This window comes from Lepisosteus platostomus, chromosome 9, assembly GCF_059453375.1.
Source record: "Lepisosteus platostomus isolate fLepPlt1 chromosome 9, fLepPlt1.hap1, whole genome shotgun sequence".
Taxonomy (NCBI): Eukaryota; Metazoa; Chordata; class Actinopteri; order Semionotiformes; family Lepisosteidae; genus Lepisosteus; species Lepisosteus platostomus.
In genome coordinates, this window is record NC_142619.1 from 30,533,421 (window position 1) to 30,540,572 (window position 7,152).

Genomic DNA, 7,152 nt, shown 5'->3' on the forward strand with positions numbered 1-7,152 from the left:
GGTTCTTTGTCGTGAAAACCTCTATACAAAAGCAATTAATAATTTTTATATTCCCTGTAAGCCAGCATGATGCAATTTCAGAACATTTACAGTATATCATAAAATATATCAGTTGATCAGTGTCTGAATTTGGTAATTCAGGGAGAAATAGCTTACAATCATAATGCATTTCAAGATCATTCATACAAACACTTGCAATATTTAAATGACAGCCCTGAAAGTGAAAAAGGCCACACCAGGTACACAATAAGTATTTGATTGCTAAGCTATTTTTTAATATATATATATATTAGAGAATCTGTTGGAAGCTACTGTATACCATGAACAAAGAGTTTTACAAACAACTACTACCTTTGGTAACTAGCTGGTCATGAAGGCAGTGGTAGAAGGCAGAGGTAAAATCTTCAATGCAGTTGATATTCTGATATGTACAGTAGCAGTTGAATTGTGAATTGAATTGAATTCAGTCATTTGAATTCTGATTCAGTTCAAATGAAGCCAAAGATAACTGTTCATGCTTGTTTTGGGCATGCAAAGCCAACATAACAAATTCTTTGTGCTGAAATGAGAAGTGAGGAAGTTTTCCTTAACTCCTTACAATTTAAATATTTTTAATGCAATGCCTCATACAGAAGATGTGTACCCATATCGTCATACAAACTTGTATTTTTTTTTCAAGAAAATCCAGGTATCCACAGTATCAAGACAACAGTCCTTCTGTACAGTACAGTATATGGTTGTGGGATTCTTCAGCACAGGAATGTTAACATTTGAACGACATGCAGTCAAGGATTGTCATGATGTAATGGGAAATTCAGTCACTAAATACTAAATAGCTGGTGGTCTGCAAAGTAATTCTAGGATTATTTACAGCAGGGATTTCTGTCTAGGTAAATGTTAATGGACATCTGTCCAAAGAGTTGATTGGTGTTTAAAAGATGATGTCTTAGCCTACACATTTAATCAGGCTGACTAAGATATCAGCTTTTGAGAATGAACAACTGTATGAACAATTACAAAAGAGACTGATGTAAAATGACATGTAAATGTAATCTGTAGTAGCACTATGCTCATTTGTTGCCTGTGCTATGTGGTGCTTCAGAATAAACAGATGTTCTTTCAGACTTGCACATCTAATTTTGTCAAATTCCATGTACAAACCTTAACAAAACAGTAAATTAGTAAGAAGGCTGAAGCTCTGCTGATATATACTTTGTGACTATAGTCCACATGAACATAAAATGGAAAAAACTGACCTCCCCATACTTTTAATTATCTCAAAAGTAAAGAGCACTTTTTATGATACACTTCCAATCAATTAATTCAATAATGTCCAAACAAAATTGTATTCTATTCTCTTGCTTGATAATAAGAGATGCTTGTAAGCACAAATTCTGTGGCAGTCAACATCCAGTTTTGTCCCAAAGGCTTCCTGTAGTACTTTGTTGTACCTTCTCATACAGTACTTAATATCTGAAAAGGCTAGATTTAATCATTGCTAACATGAATGAAAGATCCTGAAACGATTCCCTTTAAGAAGTTTTACATTCAAATATTAGTGCTGTGGATTAAGTTAGAGGTCAAAAGAAAGCTCTGATACCTTTGTCGTCATACTGAAACATTCAAAGTGACTTATGCCATTCTTATCTTTGTATTATTTTAATAAAGTGCAGTATCACATTTGAAGTTGTTTACAAAAATATGCTGGAAATTCTAGAGCAATTCGGGAAAGGTCAGACTTAACGAAAGTGTCCTGGTCCCAGATCACATAACAGATTTTGTAGAGAACAATGACATTTAAATTACAATGAAAGTCACCAAAACTCCAGTTAACGTGTATTGTAACGTGTATTGAGTGCAGCTCAGTTTTGCCCCTTCATGAATTTGATCACGATCACTTGCTTCACACAGTGCCACTTCTTAGACATTAGCTAACCATCACGCAAAAAGACTGGGGCCTCTTCCATGGCAGAATATTATGGTGTCGAGATTCCAAGGCTAATGTCACTTCTGTAACATGCTCTGCACACTGAACCCTGTTTCATAAAGAAATAACATTTTTGAGGCAATGATCAAATCAGTCAAATAAGGAATTATGTTTTGACTGTCTTAATCTTCTGACATGGTGCTTTGAAAGCCTGTAATGTATTTTAATTTTGTTTTGTATTTGTTTAATGCAGTGAATGGATCATTTAAATAGCAATAACATTTTGATATCATTTAAGTGGACTGTACTGTTTGTGCACTACTGTCATAGTGACTCAACATCTTATCAGATATTGAATGATCGCCCTTTCCTGACTGCCCTATCATCTCATATCGCCGACCACCTAATCTGCGAAACCTTCTTGTTCACAGCTCCCTTGACCGCCCTCGGCAATCATCCACACCAGGCACTTTCCCCTGCAACAAAGCTTGCTGTATCACCTGCAAGCACATATTTAACACCACACTCATTCAAGGCCCCTCAGGACAATTCTGGATCATCCAGGCGACCTCTTGTACCTCCAGAAACCTTATTTACTGTATCTCTTGCAGTAAATGCCCAGCTATCTCTACATTGGAGAAACAGGAAGGAGACTCAGAGACCGCTTCAGAGAACACGTCAGGGTATGTGAAGATTAAAGATCTCTCCAAGCCCATAGTTTCTCATTTCACCCTGACGGCCATGACCACTCTAATCTCTCCGTCTATGTTCTCAAAGTAGGGTTTCTTAACTCCTATAACAAAAAGACATCAGAAACTAAAATTATCCTGAAACTTGGCTCACACCTTCCCCCTTCTTTCAACGACAGACTTGTCTTTTTCGAATTCTCTCTATTCATTTGTAGGTTTCGTTTCCCACCTCTCCTCACCTCTCTCGACCTTACACCACTTGATTGGCTGCTCTGCCTCTCCCCTGCTCCCGCCTCCTCCTCTCTCCTGGCTTTTGTTTTCCCATGCTATATTATCTCTGCTTACTGCCCTATCTTTCTTACACCTGAAGAAGGCTCCACAGCCGAAATGGTGTTTTATTTCTTCTCTTTAAAGCGTGGATTAAACTTATTACTTGATACGGAATGACTATCAGATTTGTGCATTACAAACTCTATAAAGGAAAGCAATGAGAACAGCACTTTTCAATAACCATATTTTTATGTGCTTTTGGCTTGGCACTCTGTGGAGGGGAGAGTCAAGTTAATTGCTAAGGTGTTTGATTAATGAAGGGAGTTTGTTGTTCACGTCTGCAATTCTGAAACTTACAGTATGAATAAGCATTAGAAAAATACTGCATTGTTCTGGATTTACAGTATTTACTATTCACTGACTGTTAAATGATAAATAGTACCACTTTATAGCTCAAATAACAATTTAAAAACTTATACTGCAAAACTACTGTAGACAATATTAAGTAGATGATTACAGCTGATAGTATTTTATTATTAGTGTATAGCATATAAAAGCCTAATTTATCAAAACAAGACATATTTGCAATCAGGGCTCTTTGTATTCTCAATGACAGTGGCACAAAAGCTCTACTTCATAGAATGTATCAATGACATACTAAAGATATACTGAAAAACCCTGGAAGACAATACTAATGTGCACCAGTTCCTGGGAATCAGAATTGAGCAGATTCAATGTCAGCTTCTCAGACAGATGGCCATCTACTGTGGCCAATTTAAAAAAAACCTTATAGAAGAGGCTGAGAGTGGATTCCCACAATGCTGTAACACAGCAACGTGCCCTGTTATTAATGGACAAGGCGGTACCACCTGTCCCAGTATTCTGTACACGTACGAGTACGGTACAATTTATGTTCAAGTACAGTCAATAGCCCCAGATCTCCTTGCTGCGGAGAAGAAGGTGCTATTAACAGTGAAAGCGAACGGGTGAATGCACAAGGTATACTGTAATTTCATTATGTAATTTTATTAAATGCAAGGGTGACCAAGGTTGCTGGTGATCAGCATGCTGCATTATGTTTTTGATTTTATTATGAGTCTTAATGACAACCCAATTACGTAGTTTTACCTTGTGTGAAGAGTGATTTAGAGACCTAGAAGATTTGCATGGTTACATCTCTGCGGGCTCACGTTGGCCACCCTATTAGGTCTATAACAAGATGAATGTAAGCTACAACTTTTTAAACAGGTGCTGAAAAAGACATGGGGAGTGACACGGGCTGTGTGAAGATTGAATGCATTATTTTTATATCCATGCCATACCTGGCATTTTGATCTTTCAACATTCAGTACAGTATGTACCTTATTACCATGTTTCATCTTTTTGTTTTAGGAGGTGTGAGAGAGGGGAAAGTAGTGTGTCCCATGTTTCTGCTGGAGGCTCTCACTGACAGCACCCTCCCTTCAAACCCTGCAGGACCATCCTTTGGGTCACACACAAACTGTGCTATCATTAAGAAAAAGCCTCAGCAGCTGAGATGATACACACTATAAACACATATCCAACACCGCATGCTCAGAACACCCGCTTACAGTCCATACTGCAGCATCATTCACCACCTCAGACATCGGACAAACAGTCACACAAATGCTGTAGAGCAACAGACCGGACATGGACATTCTTCTCATCAGCCATGAGATACGACAGTGTCTGAGAGCGCAGCTCCACCAGGCCTTGAATCACATCTGACTAGGGGCAGTGAAGTGGACAGTGGTCAGAGGGTGAGAGTAATGGTGCAGAGGTTATTGATAGAGGGACAGCAGCATGCCAGTGAGCTCACCCACATTTTCAAAGGAAGTGCTGGAACTTTCTGAGAAAGCACTTGAGTTAAGAAGAAAACTATTACTTCTACAGACGCAGAGGAGGGAGACGTATTTGAACAAAAATTAATAGTACTGAAGAAGTAAGCAAAAGTATTACAGGACTAAATAATTCCATTACCGAAAACAAAATTCCAAATACTTACAAGGTAAGGTAAGCCAGAACAGTGCTGAACTGAAATGACCCAAAATTAAGATCTGTGACAATTTAATGCCCACTGATTTGGTTCTGACCAAGAGTATTCTTTAAGGAGTATACAACAAGAAACTGGTGATGAGGAAGATGGTGGAAATAACTTTGGCCGTAAATGCTGAAGGGTGAAGAGGACGTGTACCAGCGACTGTGGAGATCTTGATAGCAGAGAAGAAAATTGTGCATTTTGATGAAAGTGTAGAGCAGAAGAACTCATTTAAAGAGAGATTTGACTATTTTGTTATTTCTAGCTGGATTGAAAACAAAAGAAAAGCAGCAACTTTTTTAAGCAGAACCATTCAGCCTGCTGCACCATTTTGTGCAACCTGAAAAAGTAGTAAAAGGAGTAAATTCATATCAGTACACTGTGAAGACACTGGAAGCACATTTTCCCTCCAAAGACACTGAAAGCTCTGCCACCAGCTGGTCTGCAGGGACGTAATTCAGAGAGGATTTCTAACTAAGACAAACTTCACTCTGCAGAAGGCAGTCAAAATTGCAGTTTCAATGTAAATGGCTGTGAAAGAAGCACAGACTGGGAGCAGCAACCAGAGTGCACAAGGTCACTGCTAAGAATATTCTGAAATCGTCAAGCAGGAGAGACTGCTACAAGTGCAGCAGATCTGGACACCAAGCAGCTGAATGTTGGAGCCAGGTTCTCTAGCGTTGAGAATGTGAGAATAAAGAGCACACAGCAAAAAGAAAAGTTTGGCAGAACAACAATGCTGAATCCTCAGTACTTTACTAAAATCAGGATCAACTGGTTTCCAACTTTGTTCCGCTGTTTCCTTTCAATTGAGCAGACAGCCAGGCAGCAGGGGATGGGCCTGAGATGGTACTGTACTAGCTTGTACTCGACTTAGTATGCAGCTCCACAACAAATTTCCAAATTCATTGCAATTGACCTTGTGAGTTTTAAATGTTCCAAAGACTTTGTTTGGGAGCTGATAAGCTGCCTAGCTGCCTGGCTACTGATAGAGAGGGACAGAAGAAGTCATTTAGTAGCTTAAAGAGGCGCTTAGGCTTTTGTTTGGTTTATGTTTTGGACTAGCTCTGTAAATTAAGGAGCACTTAATGACTTTTTATTTTGTAACTGTTTTGTGTGTTTTGTTGCGCCTTCACTTTTCTATAGACATTCCTTTATCCAACACTTTGGTCCTGGGTGTCACAGCATTCTTGATTTCTGTCTGTTCTATGCACAGACAACAACAGAAAATGTAATGCTAGGAAAAAAAGGTGAAGGGATCAGTACTGTTGGCTTCACAGGTGAAAATGTACCTTTTTGCCTTTAAGGTTAACCTTTGGTCCCTCCATTTGCCTAAAGTTGTGGTAAATTTAAGATACAATAAAGGATGCAGCAAATCACAATGGAATGCATTTCATATAAAAGGATAAGTTAAAAAACAGATAGAAAGTTGCCTGGAAAGGCATTACTGCAGAGATAAATATTTAGACTGTATTACTTGATTATCTCACTATAACACTTTCTAAGAGTTTGTAATAACTTCACTGTCAGAAATACAAATCTGGTTTCTTAGGCACTTCGATTCAATATTCAGGGTATCTGCTGTACCGTATATAGTTTTGTATCTTTGATTCACAGTGTACCAGAAATCATGGGGTTTTGGTACTCAAGTGAGATTAAATTCTATATCCAGAATGTAGATTGTAAGTAGAGTTTAATTTAGAGTATCAGATAACCTATATCCTATAGCCAGGAATGAAAGCTGACCTTGCAGATCATGTGGTTTCTTTGTTTTCCTGGCTGAGTGAAATGGCAGAACAATGAGGAGGCACAACCTTGAAACATTTATTTACAATGTAACACAACACATAGACTACTATTTACAAAGATGATAGTATCAATAAGGCCTTCTACAGTCCATAAGTATCCTCTCAAGTATAGGTACAGCAGCTTAGGAAAGTAATGGCTTTTTACTTTGGTTTCTAAATAAAAAAGACCCTTCACAGGATACAGGTTTATTCTATTTTTTCCATAGGTTGAAATGTTTGTGTCGTGGTTGTAGCTAAACCTGTTTCTCATATAGTAAGATGCTCTTCAATTACCCACCATTTACATTTACAAACCCTGGGTCTACCAGTTTTGTAAATGTGAATGGTGGGTCACCAATGGTGGATCTAACAGTTGAACAGTTGGAAAGGACACTCTCATCAACCCCCTTATCCTGTAGA